This window comes from Chelon labrosus (genome assembly GCF_963514085.1).
Source record: "Chelon labrosus genome assembly, chromosome: 7".
NCBI classification, from domain to species: domain Eukaryota; kingdom Metazoa; phylum Chordata; class Actinopteri; order Mugiliformes; family Mugilidae; genus Chelon; species Chelon labrosus.
In genome coordinates this window covers 16,516,536-16,534,245 of record NC_140343.1, presented here as the reverse complement: position 1 = coordinate 16,534,245, position 17,710 = coordinate 16,516,536, and the positions used below count along the sequence as shown (strand labels likewise).

General features: G+C 43.5%; 1 protein-coding gene across 1 annotated transcript in view; it reads right to left on the bottom strand.

Moving 5' to 3' along the window:
- Positions 1-17,710, bottom strand: part of celf5a (cugbp, Elav-like family member 5a) — a 169,724-nt gene that overhangs the window by 36,138 nt on the left and 115,876 nt on the right. The gene's annotated exons all lie outside the window — the stretch shown is intronic.

Below are 17,710 nucleotides of genomic sequence, written 5' to 3'. Positions count from 1 at the left end.
TGAATTGGCAGTGCGCTGCCTGGTTATACATATTGAAGATTTCTGGGTCCATTTGAAGCCTTTGTAATCAATATAAGCTGTTCAATATAAGCGTGCTGGACCTGTGTGAACTTATGGGAGCCAATGCGCTAAAGCAAATTAAAATGATAATATTTCATATCTCACTTCTTCATGCTGTAGTCCGACCATTGCAGGACGCGCATGACAAACAACACCACAGTACACTGGAAGCATGAAGGATCTCCTGTTCATGCAGCACAGTCCAGCATACTGGAGAATCATTACAGAATGACCCATGATCACACTGTAGGCTGCTGGTGATTTTGACAGTGAACTGAGACTTATTGAATAGCAATGGGACAGATTTTTTGGAGCTACGAGAGAAAAAGAAAGAATAGAGGGAAGCAGAGATGTAGAGAAAGAATGAGCGAATGAGGGGAGGAGGGATGGAGAGAGGGAATGTGTGGGAGAGTGAGAACGATGTGCCCAAACTGTAAGTTGCTGTGCATACAGTCCTGCAGTCCTTGATAAGCCAGGATGGATGAAAGCGGCACACCACTGGAGTTGGTAAATCATTGTCAGTGGTGGGGAGGATGAGGAAAGGGAAGGAAACTGAGAAGGGGAGGGGTGGGGATGGGGGTGAAGGGTGGAAGGAAGGCACACCAGCAGCTTTGGGTTCTCTCTGGTTTTCAAATTTCCCTTCTCTGTCTGTCTATTTCTCAATTGTTGCAACAGCGAGGGAGCCGGGATGGAGAGAGCGAGAGAGAAATTGTGACAGAAGGAGAGCGTGTGCTATAGAGAAAAAGTACTTGTCAGAAGGATGGGGAGGTTGCTATGACAACTACTTATACAGCAGGCTGTCAGTCATGTTTCAGTGGAGTTTGGAGAGGAGGAGATGAATGAAGGGGGGGAGAGGAGTCGGGGAACGGGGGGGGGTTGGAAGAGGGTCATTTCTCCATCTGTCTGCCGAGCCAGAGTGTAAATTTGACTGTCAGGCTTGCAGATAAGGACAAATTATGAACAATATTAGCCGGCTGATAAAAGGGAACAATAATGAATGGATAAATATATTAAAACCAAATGAGATAGCATCCAGGCAGAAACAGGGGCCTGGAGAAGCCATCCAGGTTTTCTCATTTGGAAGGGGAGATAAGAGCTTGAGAGAGGCTGCGGAGGGGAAGGATCCACCGTATTAGAGCTAGCTACTGCAGCATACTTCCTCGTCAAAGGAAAGAAAAGAAGAAAGAATCAAAATCACTTTGTAGGGGGAATACCAAACATTGTGGCTTCCTCTCCCTCCTTCACGAGCCTATTATACTTCTCCAACGAGCAGGATGCCACACAATAACAGTGTCAGCATGTGTTCAAGCATAAAAAACACAGACAGAATGGTATGAAATTAATTAACCCTGGGAGATCACAGTGCTTAGCCAGTGGAATTTAATCCAATTTATTACATATAGGGATCTAAATTAGAGTTGTGTTTGAATTAATGAGATCTTGTGTATGGATGCGGGCGTGCAAGTGTACACGTACAGCATATAGGATGTGTGCCGTGCTGTGGTGTGATAGGTGTGCTGAGGGCAAAGCAAGGATCAGCGCTGGAAGTGGCAGAGACCAGCAAGAGAGGGAGCCTGAGGTTTGGCACAGCCTTAGGGTGAGAAAACCCAGCCAAATTAACTCCTGAATAATGAGCCTTTTATGTGCTGCATTATCACCAGAGAAAGAATGGCCACATATTTTGTCATAACGCTGGAGCCGCTTCAGACAGAAGCCAGCTCGCGGGTTTTTCGCCGGCACAACCTTCAACCGGCAAAGAAACGCGGGTTGATAGAATAGTTTGTTTACCAATTTCGAAAAGTAAATTAGCGCTCCTGCGTGTGTGCGCGGTATCCGCAGCTGTCTTTTGAAGTTTGCATGCTAACCCACTGAGTTGACAGCACAAACCGTGAGGCCTACCCTGCACCCGCCCTAATGAGGCAGCTTATTAGCGCTGTTTCCCTCACGAGTTCGGAGATGTTGCTTGGAAACAGCACTGAAAAAGAAAACAATACTGTAGTTCTCAACAAAAGGAAATCAAATTCGGTGCTCCCTGATAAGCAATTCCAACGCATCTAATGAAACATATACGGCTGAATAATGAATGAAAAACAGAACTGACTGACAATGTATATATATATATATATATATATATGATGTTAAATGTATTTTATATGTCATTGTGATGCTTGTCCAGGTTGCCAATATTATCCATATACTCTGTCTGAAAATCATTCCTTATAACAGCAGCAGTTCTTACGGTGACACTGCCTTCATGTCATGTCATAGTTTCATCATTTTAGTGTCAAAGCTGCTCATTGGTAGCTTAGCTGCAACCCATAAAAAGTAATCAGTTAAAATGTCGCGTGCAGCACCACATGCATGAAGCAAACGGTAACCTTCCCTCTGGGACAGATTCCAGCTCACCGCTTCCACATGCATGTAAATATGCATAAACATACTAACACGGCATTGCTCTTGCGTGCGTAACATACACACTGCAAGAACGCAGGAAGCTACACACGAAGTATGCAAATGATAGTCTTTAATAGTCTTTAAGCACAAGCAACTGTATCCACACAGAATGCGTAGAGTACAGTTGATGCTGTGCTGTATACAATTAAATGTATGGTACGAAGAGGCAAGGCACGTTCTACAGACGAATATCACTGCAGTGAGTGGGAGGTTGTGGTTGGTAACCATTGCATCACAAGCCCTATAGCGTGTTAATCAGGCCAAAGAGCTTAAGATCAAACTGCAGCGCTACCGAGCAGCAGCCTCACAGGAAGAGAGCTTCTGCATTCCAACCATCCGCATGTCCTCCACGCACGCCGAACGAGTCGATTCCATCCCAGTGGGGCTTTGGAGGCCAGTGATCATGAATTCATTTTGTGCCGCCGGCGGAAACGATGATGGATATTATATATGACACCTGAAAGACTCATCCACACATCTGTACGCGGCCGGGCCACACACGCACACCTGTGTTTTTTCGCGCACATGTAAACACGCGAAATGCACATGCAGCACACGCAGGACCGCCGGTGTGTCACTCAATATTCTCCAAAGATCTCCACGGATTTTATGCATCAGAGCGATCTAATGGCTGCTCTGTTCGGCGCTGCTTGCTGGGGGATTTCAGCTGCATCTTGGCCCCCGCTGGAAGCCTTGAACATACAATTACAGGCCTCTGACTCGGTTCCCTCTCTTCTAAATGCTCCATCTAAAACCTCTGAGGTGTGTAACTGTGGGCGAGCATGTGTGTTTTGTGCGCTGGCGCTTTCTGTACAGTTACAGTCAGCTCATCGCCGGGCTGACAGCTTATACTCCCTCCTCAGAACGGAGCGGCTGAAGGGAGGAGAATAGAAGGAGAAATTGCTTAAAATATTTTATCTCTGCCATATACGTCTCAGCAAATTTACACTCAATATGATAACAAATGTGAAATATTACTCACAGCTTTGTGTCGACTTCAGTGCATTACGGCTGCGCTCATAAATCCTGAAACTGCTGTGCAACGTGTATACGTAGCTACTGTATATAAACATTTACAATACGGTGGCGCTATTTATATTGTCTGCCTTCATAATGCCATCTGAAGGGCATTTTGGCATCCTTTATGTTATGGATTTTCTCTTCCACATTTCCCCCTATCCCGTTTATTGCCGTTCTTCTTTCCCCGTCCAGATTGTGTTTCTATACAGTAGGACGGGCCTTTTTACCTTTGGCAGTATTTAACACAGCACTAGCCTGTTTCTTAATTATTTTCTCATCGCTCCACTGACACTGATTCATGAGGGTAACGTTGGACACACCCTCTTGGCCAACCCTCTCAACCAACCCCCACCTCCCATCCCCTACACACAGTTCCTCTCAGTTTCCTTCCTCTTTCTTACAGTAGAGATTCTACACTGTACACACAAACGCTCACAGTTTATTCCATCCTCTCTTTCTGGTGCTCCCCCTCTGCCCCCGCATCGCTCCTCTTTCTCGCATATTACCTCGTGATCATCCAGAAGGAGTTACCTTCATGGTAACTCGTTAGGCCTTCATGGCTGTTCTCAAGTAATTACCTTTTTCTCACATCAACGGACAAAATGGACCACAGCACGAGTGAAAAAGAAAACGTAATTTCACAATGCGCCAATCTGAGCCCCACGCACTGTCCTACATCAGCGTCCTCTCACCTCCACATCCCTGGACAGCTGCAATGTTTAACACAAACACAAACCCATGCAGGTATAAAAACCTCTGTTTGATAAAGTGTGAGGTTTGACAGCCAGACAAAAGCAAACACAGAAGGAAAGTGTGAGATAATACCAAAGGTTTACAGCACCACCTCTCAAAACCGTGGATAGCAAAACAGAAAACGTAAAGGTTTGGATATAGCAAATAAGGCAAAAAAGAAATGATGACAGAGATGATGCGAAAAAGCTTGCACGTGTGCGATAGAGAGGGAAATGAACAGGCGGCAGCTTAGGAGATAGAGCGCGAGGGGCCATGCCCAACTCCAGCTCAGGAGAGAGAGGGAGGATGTACCAGAATATGGGCTATCTTTCTGAAGCTTTGTCTGCAAGAGCAACTGAGCTGGCAGATGACTCTGCTGCACATGGACAAAAGAGGCTTACAGGCCACCCTGCATGTCAGCTGTCCCCCAGCCAGGAGTGCGAGAGCTGTAGGGGGGAATATAGGGTGCACTCAAGCACTCACCTGACTAGACCTACGGGGACCTCGGCGAAAGTGGATTCAAATATGCTCTAGACATACATGACACCAAGCAGGAGCTTCAGATTGCATACACCCCAGCTTAATGCAGTGCAATCCTTTACTTTGAAAAAAAAATAAATAAACTGCTGTGTTAACAGTTATGAGATGGGGAGGGGAGGCGGGGGTGATGCATGATGTAAAGTTGCAAACACATAAATAAATACATAAGCCCCAAAGCATGTGTGTAGTGCACTTTTATATTAACTCATTTTCCATATTATTAGTTGGAGCTGATGCTTCATAGGAGGCGTGATGCTAAACTTGGAGCTGTTCCTCCCTTTGTTGCCGTGTGCTTTTTGCACGCATGGCCTCTGTAGTGCAGATGTGACTGCAGGGGGAGAGCCTAACCCTGTCAGTCACACTGACAGCCACGCTGTCTTATCTGCTCTCCGCCGGTGATGGTGCACTTTAATTAGGCTAGAAGGTCAATCAGCACCTTTTTACAGTATGTGATTGTACTAAGAGCATTTCATAATCCGGGACAGTCATAGTGATTTGTGGGCCCGAGGCAAGCATGTGTGTGTGTGAGACTCCCATGCTCTCCATTCTCATTTTTTATCCCCACTTGTCTGAATAACCACGCTGAAATATTTTTGCGGAGCCCTGCATTACTACGCTAATGAACTGCTGCAAAGCTTCCCACAACATATCCTATACATCACATCTGGGAGGAAAAGAAGTGTGCACGGTGACTGAAGATATTTTTCACCATCACTGCTATCGATGCAGGAACATCACGTAGGTCCCGACATAAAAAAAAATACGACAATATGAAAAACACGTACTGCCAATGGTGTCTTTTGTTATCAACATAAGAGGAAAATGTTTGCCAGCAGCAGCGATATCACAAAGGAAAAACAAAATGCGCTGCCATCATCATTACGGCTAATGCTACAGGAAGAAGCAGCGTCGCATGTCCTGGGAGCAGGCTGTTCTTTTGCAGCACATTTGTAAGAATAATTCACTGTAGAGATATATAATTTGCTGCCTTTGACAACACGTGCTTGCTTTTCCTCTTCCATTTTTATTTCCTCTGCCCTGCTCGGATAAATGCATTTCAATTTGGTGGTGCAAACCGTTGCGAGAAAACACTGCCATCAACAACCAATTTACCTAATATGAATACTGCGGTAAGCAAAAATTGTATTGTGCGTGAGACGGTAAGGCTCGTTTTGCATTTTGTGTGTGTGTGTGTGTGCGATTGACCACACAACCTTCTACGTTTTCCACACATTCGCGGGAGGAACGGCCGGCTCCCTTCGTCTCCCTCCTCGGCATCCAGTCGTCCTGACAGCCCATTTGTTTTCATTTCCACGACATTTTGCTTGATATCTAATGAAATAAACGTCCATGTATTGAACAAATCATCAAGAGGGAGGGTGGCATTATTCATCAGATGTCAGCTGCATTTTTGAGTCGCCGCTTTACCTCACGCATCAGATTTATTGGATTTGTTTATTGTCATAGCGGATCATTTTGTGCCCTGGGCTGCACAGAAACGTATCGCTCCATGGTTATAGAACCGGTGAACTTTAAGGCTAACTCACTTTTGATTGCGTGCGCCGAGTGTTTCCATGCATCTTGGATATGATAGATATGAGGTAGTGCGGAAATTTAGACCTGTCAAGCTAGTATCTAATAGCATTAGGCCGCAAAAAGATGGACTTTTTTCTTTCACCAGCTTAGAGTAAACTATCAGACAGATGGCCTTTTCCTCCAGCCCTATCTCTTCTTAGCTCACTCTCTCTCACTGACAAACCTTACAGTAAGCATTTTAATTCCCCCTGACCTTTACTGATCTCACTCAGGCAGTTTTGCCCGTTGCTTAGGGCCAAAACAAAAAGAAATTTGAATTTCAGCTCAGAATAATTTAAGATGATCCTTTCCGTGCAGGGAGTCTCGACTATTTTGCAGTTCGGGTGCTGCCAACGGACTAGACGGACTCTCTGCAAGAGCTCTCTCCCTCTATTTCTCTCTTGCCTATAGGATTATGTGATCACATACACTGCGAGTGTGTGAGAAGGGTGAAGACAGGGGAGAGTGAGGGAGCATATCGTCACTAATACTCATATATACTCCATGTACGAATGGGCACATGGCACACACATACACACACATGCTGGCACACAAGCACAGGCGCGCTCCAACTCCAGCACACCGAGCACCAGAGGGCTTTGTGTGCAAGGCTGAGAAATGCCATGTCAGCACGCACAACATGGAAGTTTAGAGGGGAGGGAAAAGCTAAATAGTGTAAAAAAAGGGAGTGTGTGATGAAAAATGCATGGAGGGGAGAGGGGGACAGTGGCTCCCTGTACACAGCTGTCTGCTAGGATGCTCCTGTGGATCTTTGCACTCTTTGTCCAGTTGCCTTTACTGACAGCGCTGCTTCGCTGACTGACCACACACCTCTAAACAGATGACAGATACAAGCTTTAAAAAAATAAATAAATAAAAAATACCGTGCACACGCACTCATACATGCAAAAATCCTTGGTGCTTTCAGACTGCAGGAACGTTTTTCACAGTTCGTTCTTGCAGTTTGCGAAAGTACCCCCTTTTTTGTGTGTCCACTTTACTTCCTCGGTACAAAACGAACCACAAGTGACCGTATGAGAAGATGTTAAAGAATACATATCCAGCCTATATGCACTGAACTTTACCTGGGGACATCATGTGATTTAGAAACTACCCCACTACATCTGTGACTCGTGTGGCGCATTCGCACACGATCAACAAACTACTCCATGTTTTACTCAAATATACTGACTTTGTGGCAGGTTAAGATGGTCCCACTACTTTCTGTTTCCACTTCAGAGATAATATTATAGCTTGTATACATCTATACTTTTAAACAGCTTTAGGTACTTTCCAAATTTTGATTAATAATAAAAAAATAATGTGATGAGACCGAATTGATCCTGGGGAGAATTTACCAACTACCTAGGAGTATTTAAGTCAGCTCCACACTTACCGATGTGATGAACACATTAACGGTCCACTAGACAAAACACTTAAAAATATGCTGCTATGCACGTCATCCATCTCATCATTTTTCGCAATTTCATTGTTCTGATTCTGGTTTTGAGCTTAATTGTTTTAGAAAATGGGTCTGCATGCTATGCAACGACATCTTGACTTTGCACCCAAATGGTTGTCCAATCCTTGATTGATTTATAACAGCCTTCATATTTCTTAAGTGAAAAGAGGAAGCCAAAAGCCGTGAATCAAACAAATGTCTTAAAAAAATAAAAACACACTATTAAGTCACAGAGATGTCGATTCACACTGGAACAGTATTATCACAGGACATCTGTGTTAGCAGAAACAGGCTGGGTAATTTGCGGTGTCATTTTTACTTTACGAATTATGGACAGGGCCGATTTGCATGGGATCAAGATCACAGACGACCTCTGCAATTATTACTAGTTACCAGAGGTCCCCAGGTAAAACTAGTCCTGTGCGAATAGGGCTTTTCAGATCTAGGTGAAATACCCTGTTATGCTACTTTGGCATTCCTATTGGTGGTGAAAAGGCAAACAGAAAAAAAGCCCTTGTTCTCAGTGAAAAATCCCAGAAGGTAGTTACCCTCACTGACCGTATAGAAAATTCAGGAGGCCTCTGAGACATCACCCACCCGCCCGGAGGACGGTTTTGAAGCTTAACGTGATTGACACCAGCCGTTGCCATCCTGGCTGGGCCTCCTCGCTCCCCGTTAATTCAAAAAGGGGCAAATAGGTGGAGAGTGAGCGGGATTGAAGCGGGAGGGTAACGCCGAGGCTAACAGCTAGCGTCCATCTGTCAGTCAAAGTGGAAACGCCTTAAATTATGCATAACTTTAAACCTTAATATTAACCAACAGAAGAGTTGTAAATAATGTCACTCCTCATGCATACATTGCCACGAATGAGGAAATTAGCTAGAGACTGAAACGGTTTTATGCAGCAGGCTGTAAACATGTTTATATCTGCTGTAAAGTTGAGCGTTTTAACGATTTTCAGATCTAAAGCCGCCACAAGGGAAGTAAGAAAAAAGCGAGACGGTGGAGTCAAAAAAGATGTCGCTTTAAGGCAAAGCAACATGTGATAAACCTTCACAGTACTCCTGCTACACGTTTTCACTTTAGTTGATTGTTAAAGCTGTAGGCTGTCAATCCAGACTCTGGTGCTGGCTATAATCAAAGAAGCACTATTCTGCTCCATTCTCCCAGACAACCTTCAACGAGACTCCTTAATCACACTGTAGAGGTGATGTAAGGATAGAGAAACACAGGCAATTAGACACCTGCGGAACAGCTCAATTTATTTTAAGACCACAAGCCATCTTGTCCAACAGCACCTTTACGGATTTCAATCACACGAGAATGTGTCAGTAAACACTGAACGCTAGTATTCACCTAATAATTGGAACAACAGACAAATCAGAACAAATATACCCCATGTAGCCACATTAGTTAGGACAGACTGGCCTGACTGGAATTAAATTTTACTGTCAACGTTTGATCGGATCGTTTTTCTCTGATTGTTTCTCGCCCAAAATGTGGTAAATATCGGGTTACTTAACTGGTTTCTAGGAGGGACACAAATATGGAAGTAGCAAAACAAACAAGTGTTTGAAAGGACAAACAAAGAATGAATTCAATGTTGTCAATAAAGTTGAAAGAAAAAAACGTTAGATACAGACTCAATAAAACAATTGAACGAGGAAAAACTCTTATAAGACATGAACTTGAGTTGAGTTTTTTAAATCAGTTCATTATAGCTTGAGCTGAATATGCATGCTCATAACTTAAGGCATGCTCAAGGCAGCACCATGTTGTTTGTGGTACGTGCTGGATGTTGGTTTATGACAGTCCACGCTCATGTTGTGTTAGAATATGGTTTTAATCTGTGCTCAATAAGCAGTTCATCAACTACCTTTACTGGAGGGGGGGCTTTAGTGAAATGACTGTATGAAGTCAGAGACGAGGGGTGTCTGCATTTAAAAAAAAATCAATTGCCGCTGTAAGTGTGACCCAGTATATTTAAGGATTATCTGAAATTGGTTTAGTTAATTCATCATTTGAAGGGGCGGTTGCTTTGCCGCTGATTAGTTATTGTACACACTTGTCAATTAAGGATCCCTGGAGAGTCTGTCCCACGAGGACAGGAGCCGACTTTGAATACATACTCAGAGGAAAAGACAAAGGAAAGGAGAAAGACAGGTAGTAATAGAGGGGAGTCTGAAAAGTGACGGAAGAGGGAACAAGCTAATTCTGTTCTGAAATCTGTGTTGTCACCCTATAAATAGTTGGGTATGGGCTGAAAGCAAATGAAAGAATTAAAGCCATTGGATATTGTTGTGTTTGTTTGCGGAGGTGGAGGCTGTGTGCGGCAGAGGTGGTTATACAGTAGATGTTGTGAATTAGAAGAATCAATGTGTGAGCCTTTTACACAACGAGGCCAAGTGGAGGCCATCGGATTGGCCTCTCCACGGGTTTCTATTCCCATAGTTACTGTTGCTACGATACCGGGTACAGCTCACCATCATATGAACGGCCAAACACAGAAACCCTGGTCAAAACCCTGTCAGAGGAAGACAGTTAATAGATACTGTAGGTAGAGCCCTCACATGTTTTGACAGCAGTCATAATTCTTTCTTTTGCATTTAAAGTTACTTGTAATATGTAAAAGAGACATTCTCCTGTGTATTTATTAACATGTTTCCAGTGTTTATCACATGATTTCATTTACTTTTTTTTTTTAGCTCTACTGTGAGGTAAATGTCTGAGTCCACAAACTATTATTTTTAGTTTATTCAGCACTGAACAAGCGTTTCTCTGTTGCCCATAATTAATTTATAAAGTGCTTTTCTGGTTAATCCAGCAGCCCATGGGGGAGCGTGAGAGACAATGTGCCAATTTTATCTAAGATACATTGTAAACACGCTCTTATTGAACAAAAATGGGCTTTTCAAACCTGCTTGTTTCTAGAAAAACATTTTTAGGGAAAATACAGTTCCTCTGGGAAGGACAAACTTAATGATATGAGTAAGTTCAAAATGTCTGTCAGAAGCAAGGTTAAAAATAATATTAATAAGAATAATCTGACTGAGTGCTGAGTTTGAAGTTGTGCTGATTTTGCTTTCAGCAGTAGCTCTTCGTCCTGCCATAGGTGAGCAGTGGAGAGGTAAAGCCCTACCCCTTTTTGTGACACCATAGGGGACCTATTGCCAGTACGCAAACTTCAGACTTCATAAGTTTGACTCTGAAGCACAGACTGTGGAGGACGGTCATTTGCATATTTAGATCAGCGTCACACTTCATGACAACCGCAAAATGCACCCTGGGATACCTGCCTCTTCCAAGTCCACACACGTCATCTCCCGGTGCATTCTCAATAAAACGAGCAGGGCAAGCACACAACTGGAGATTGGGCCCATACTTGGTCAGGTGCATACTTTGAATTTGAGAGATGACGATTCAAAATCCAAAAGAAAGCACAACTACAGACTAGAACACACACTGATAAACCCATGTTATTTTGGAAAATGTATGAATGGTAGTAAATGGCGAGACATAAGTTAACTTTTTGATAAATTCTGCCACGAATTAAGCAGAGTTCATGCCTCTACTTGTGAGCTCGTCAGTCTGGCTCGTTCTGAAACAACGCCACCCGAGCGCTAGTCGGCGCTGTGTCTTTTTTTGCCATTTTTGTTTCTACTTCCTGCTTCACTTTCAACAATGGCGAGTGAAACTTTCACCGAAATTTCGCCAAAGACTACTCATACAAATGTTTGTATCTCCAAACCTCCTCAGTTAACCTTTCCTCGTTGTGTTCCATCTTTATTGATCCAAAACAATAATTTCAAAAATTGCGGAGCTAGAGAAGCAGCTGGAAATACTAAAGCAGAAATATGCTACTACTAAGCGGACCAATCAAAGCTCTTGTGGTCTGCGTCAGGACATCCAGCGTTACGGTCTGCACATGGCGCATGGTCTGGGCTGTCACCATGGCCTATTACAAGTTAAAAGAACTGTTTGTGGAAAAGAGTACCATACAGTTTTGTGTGAAATGACGTGCACCTTGGCAAATATTATCTCATTCTTACAAAACAAGTGAAAAAGTTTCAAAGGAGGGAATAATAATGACTGTTTTGTGCTGTCTGACTTGATCCTCAGCAGTGCTTGGTCTTGCGCTTATACACAAAGCAGTAAACCATGGTGCAAAAAAAGTTTCCACACTTTTAAACGCAGTGGTAAAACCTCTCTGCAAAAGTTTTCACTGAAAAGCGCAGGTGTTGCTAATAACACTAACAAGTTCTGTGGTTGCACGGGGTGGTTTTTCCTCAGCTGCAGGGGGGAGAGGTGGGGCAGATTGGTTCAGGGAGCAGTGCCAGGGTAGTTTGATTGGAACAGCTGCTGTGCATTGTATGATCAGCTCTCTCTGCCTTACGCAGGAGCGTGCCCGGAATTGCGGACTCTCTGCCAGTCAACTCACTACACCTGGAGGGCATGCTAGCTTGTGTAGCATTTTCAGAAAAAAAAAGTGTTGTTTTACTGAGTGTGCCCTCCGTAGGCTTTGTGTTTCGAGGAGAACTGCTGTTACGAGCTCCTTTCTGGTCAAGTGCAAGCTATCGTGCACAATACCAAGACCCAAAAACTGTTGAAGTCAATCAGTTTTATTATTACGTGCAGTGAAAGTGCACACAGAAATGCTGCATGGAACATTTATTTATCTAAAGACAAACATCTCAGACTGTTCTGAATAATATTTAACGAGCACTGATTTTCATAATTGCACACACAACAAGGAGTAAAATTCTTCTTGTGTGGTCTTTTTGATTGATTTCTAATGGAGCTTTTTACCTTTCTATTTCCGTACTACTTTTTTTTTTTTGAGTTCCAGAGAGAGAAATTGTGTTAAATGTGTTTCCCCAGTCACTTCAATGCACACGCTTCCCTTGGAGCCATTAAAGGGAAATGAAAATGGATCTTAAGGTATGCTACATGGGTTTGATTCACTGGAGTGATGGCGAGGAGCAAGATTTTCACCGCCGCAAAACGGCCCAGTTAGAAATCAAAGCTTGTGTGAAATTAACAGAACACAGGAGATACAGTTTCACGTCGACCCTGTCTCCCCTTCAAACCACCGTGATTCGCCTCACTTTAATACTTCGCCCCTTCCATTGAGATAAAATATCGCAGCAAGCAACGCAACAAAGTTTGACCCAGTGTTCTTGTAAAAGCAGAGCCTACCGTGCGTGCACAGGGGGAGAGCAGATAGCAGAGGAAGGGCTTTCATAAATGTAAACCAATGTGGTCTAAAACCACAGGGGTGAATGTAACCTTTCGGATTGGAGGACAGTGTTATTAGAGAAGACAAAGTCAGAGCAGTCATTTAACTGTCTTCACAGTAACTGCTCCTCCCATTAGTTTCAGAGCTGGCTTCTGAAAATGTGCAGGGGAGGGAGGAAGAGGGAGAGGGAGAGGGAGGGGGACAGGAAAAAAAAATTACAAATGGCAGAAAATGAAATAATAGAGTGTTTCTACAATTTCCAATTCAATTTCCTCTCGCTGACCTGCAGTTGCAAGAGAAATCAATGCAGCCGGGAGTAAAACATTTTGAACTGAGGGATGGCAACAGCCTCCTCCTTTTTTTTTTTTTTTTTCTAGTGAAACCATCTTTGTCTTGGAAGATCACTCAGGAGTAAAATACTGGCACATTTGCAGTCTGCAGAAAAAGGCAGTGACCCAGATGTATGTACTGCAAAGTTTTCAAGTCTTACAGAAGTGGCCTTAGTTTATCTCAGCTTTTTCCCTCCACCTCTGCCCTGTATTGATGCCCCGTGGTGCAGATTTTAAACCGTTTTTCTAGAAGGAAAGGCGACAAAAACTAGGCACACGAATATACATATGCTCCGTGGATGTAGAACAAAACAAATGACTCAGGCGAACGCTGCAACACAGGAAATTTGCACAAATGTCAATAATGATAACAGACTGCGATTTCCTTTAATTTGCTGTCACACCCCGAGTGAAAAGAGGAGCAAAGTGAGAGATCTCCTTCCCTTTGCCTAAGGCAGAACACATCCATCAATGGTGCTGTCAACACAACAATGTGGCCTGTAGGATGGTGGTGCGTGCACCTTTTCCAGGTCTAGATTAAATCCTTAATCAGAGGTGTTGCCTGGGATTAATTCAGGTGCCTCCATTGAAGGCACGAGGCTTAGACAAGAAATCCAGCCCAGAACTATTACAGCCCCAGCGTTGCTCTATAGGCATCAAAGGCGTGGGGATAATAGGGAAACAAGAGAGAGAAACTGCTGTCTCCATGGCAGCTGGTGATGGAGGCCTCGTCCTCGGAGAACGATCACATCACATCTGCTACCTTGAACGTGAGAGCAGGTCTCCAGCAACACTACTATTGTAGTTTTACAGTCTATTTATATAGAGACAGTGAATGTGGGAAATCATGTCTCACGTGGGGGGAAAAAAAACAACTCACGTGACAAACAAATGATCTGGTTGGATATAGATTCGTGATCTGTGACCTCGTTGCATTGCGTCAAGAAAAGTGCACAAAAAAATGAATAAAACGCAAGAAAATAGGTTAAGTTTTCTTTGACACAGAATTAAGACTTTGACGATAGGGCGCTACATGCTAGAGCAAAAACAGCTGATTAGTCAGTGAATGTTAGGAAGTGAATGCACAACTATTTTGGTAATATTGAGTTTTGCTTTGTTTAATCAGATAGAGAAAGGAACTAGAGGGCATCACTTTGGCTTGTAGGAAACTGTTACGTCTACTTTTCACCGTTCTTTGACGCTTTGTGGATCGATGAACAGTTGTTAGCTGCAGCCGTGCAGCACACACACTGTACAGAACATACACCCCACAGGCCGTGTAAACAGGAGCACCTGTCAGTGAAGCTCGGTGGCCACAAGTGCAGCAACAAGCAGACACCAAAAATATGTGAAACACATGAGCGTTTAGATCAAATGTGAAGAGCAGAGATGATATGGCTGGTGGTTTGAAAAGATTTTATGGAGTACCTTGTACCTGATTTAAGTTGACCATAGATAAAAGACAGTTGCCCCGCTGTTATGTGCGAACTCTGACCTGACGGTGTAAATCTACCAAGGTCTAGATTGTTTAGTTTTTTCATCCCGTGCTACAAGGCTCTTGTTGTAATATGAAATATTGTTCTTCTAAACTTGCCTTCAAATGTGCCTTTGAACCAGCACTTCTCTTTGCAGCTAAGAGAGAGGGACCTTTGCTTGTGTCTGAGAGAAAACGGAGGAAGGTGAGTGACTGGCCAGAAAAAAAAAAGGCCAAATAACTGTTGAAGCGTGAAAGTCTGAAAATTTTCTTTTCCTCTTCGTCTTGGAGCAAAGGAAAGCTTTCAAGGTCCAGAGATTGTGAAATGTTATTTTTCATCTCCTCTTTTTTTTTTTTTTTTTGAGGCACAAGGAACCCCTGAAAAGCCTCAGTTACAGCAGTTTAGTAACCATCCTATTTCAAAATTGAGGTCTTTTCAGATGTTGTGCGCCATTCAGACCTCCTGGGATTCTCTGCAGTGTGCTGCATGTGTGCTACCAAGTCTACGGTCTGGATGAAATTGTGGGAAGCCTTTTTTTACAGTATGCCATCACGTTTTCACTTCTTTACCAGCCGCAGCTTAACCGGGAACCATGCAGAGTGGCTATTAAGCCCTGCTTGACGTCTGTTCCTGTGAATAAGTCCTCCATCATTTTTCTTCTTCTTCCTTTTTCATGTTTACATCCATAACTTTAGCTGTGACGTCATGATGTCATTCTTCTGAGTTTGATAAATCTCGCGGGCACGTTTTTATGTCTCACCGTTCCGCGCTTGAGTGTGCTTTGCTGCTTTGGTCAGTGATTTTAAAAGCCCTGAGACATGTAATCGGTGTTTGTGCTGTTAGATGCCTTATCTGCTCTCACAAATAACTGTTGAGCAAACACGAAACAACAGATTGTCATGCAGAACAGCAATCCGAAATGAAAAAGCTGAGTAGATGCATCATGTTATACACCACTCACTTAATTTGCTCCAGAACTGTTTTCTTTCATCATATTAGAGCTGTTAAACGGGGACGAGAGCTGCTCGGAGATGTTGCGTCTCCCCTATATAAAAACTCATCTTCTCATCAGAGGAGCCTCCCAAGACTATTGTCTTCACTCATCAGTGGATGAACAATAAACCTCTGGTGCTCCAGATATCCTTGACAGCCATCTTAAAAAACACCACTGGGATTACGCCTGTCAGCAAGCGTGTGAAGTGTACATTATGGTAATGCAAGCATCAGAAAAAATATTACATTTCTTGATTTTTACTTAACCCTCTTCCCCACCTCACCCATCTCCAGCTCCAAGAGACAATTTAGACATGTCCTTGGCTCAAAGGCAGCACTGCTTGAAATGCCTTTAGATTTGGTGCACACGCACACATCAAAGAGACCAGGAGCTTATTTTCAAGTATTTTGCACCCCGAGGCTAGGAGATACTTCTGAGGCCGCTGCATTCACTGTAAATAGCTTGGTTTTCTGTTGCACAGACCCCAGCAAAGCACCATCTACCAGAGAGCTGTGGGCACGGGCCTTCACGCTCCCCTATCAGAAGTAAGATGGGAAAAATCAGTGTGCATAATAGTTCTGCAGATTGCTTTCCTAAGGTGTTGACAACAGCTAAACTCAATCCAAGTCGGCCCGGGCAAAGGCACCCAGAGTATGTTCTGCTTCTCGCCTTTGAAAGATCAAACTTGTAGTTGTGCATTTGATGGTGCCACCCCGTGATGCGCCACAAGTATTAAGCATTCTGCCTTTTTTTTATCCAGCGTTCATCTCCATCTTGAAGACACAACAAACAATTTCAAAGGAACAATTTTACCACGGGTGGCTTTTATACTGCCTATAGTTACGTCCGCCTGCGTCCCCACTGGCCTTGCACTGCAGTGTATTTATACGATACTTTTAGGGCCTATACAATGCATGGTCGATACTTTTAAAAAAAGGCCAATACATGACAGTTTTGGCATTTCCGTGCACCCAAAACAAAACAAACTTTCTTCTGATTTACATGAAACACCCACACATCACCAGAAACTGATGCCTCCTCACGCCCGATCAGCTCATACCTGGCTGCTGGCTGGCTGCTCTCTCGCTGCCAATCACATCGTTCAGCGTTCAGCTCATGTTTGTTTGCGCAGCTGCACTGGCGCCGCAGCAAGCTTAAAAAATAAGTGAACATGAGTTCAGACTCGGAGGAAAAAAGTACTAAAAGAAAAGAGTCCAGCGGCACAGACATGGACACCGGTAAGAAAACAGTCCAGTTTCTCCTGTAGAGGCAGTTCTGCATGCAGTGTGTGGTTCTGATGCTTTTATTCTGATAGTTAAGGACGGGAGCAGTGATTGTGCAAAGACGGTTTTTAATTATTTTTTTTTTTACTTCATTCAGTTTCTGGTCATAGCATGGATTTTTTCTTCAATCCAGTGATTAAACTCCATAAGGTCATGTGCATTTTAGTACATGCAGTCTCTATCCCCGCTTAAAACTGAGAGAGTATTCCAGCAAACTGGTGGGATTCAGCTGATGTGTGTGTGAGTGAGAGAGAGAAACAGTAAGATCACTGGCAAGAACAGAAAAAGAGGGCAAGAACTGAACGTCAGAAACTCTCCCTTCTGTATCTCTTTCAAATAGCATCAATCAGCATTAAAGATAATGGTATCTCCACTTTGTAGTAGAAATGTGCCTTTTAAAGAGAGTTGTTTCAGTCTGTCGTGTCTATTGCTTTGTCTGAGATCGCCCCTTCCGCGGTGATGCTCTTTTTCTTTGTAATGACTGCCGTCAGCCGGCGTTTCTGATGCCTCCGAGTGAGTAGCATCACTCATAAAATGACTTCTTGCTGTG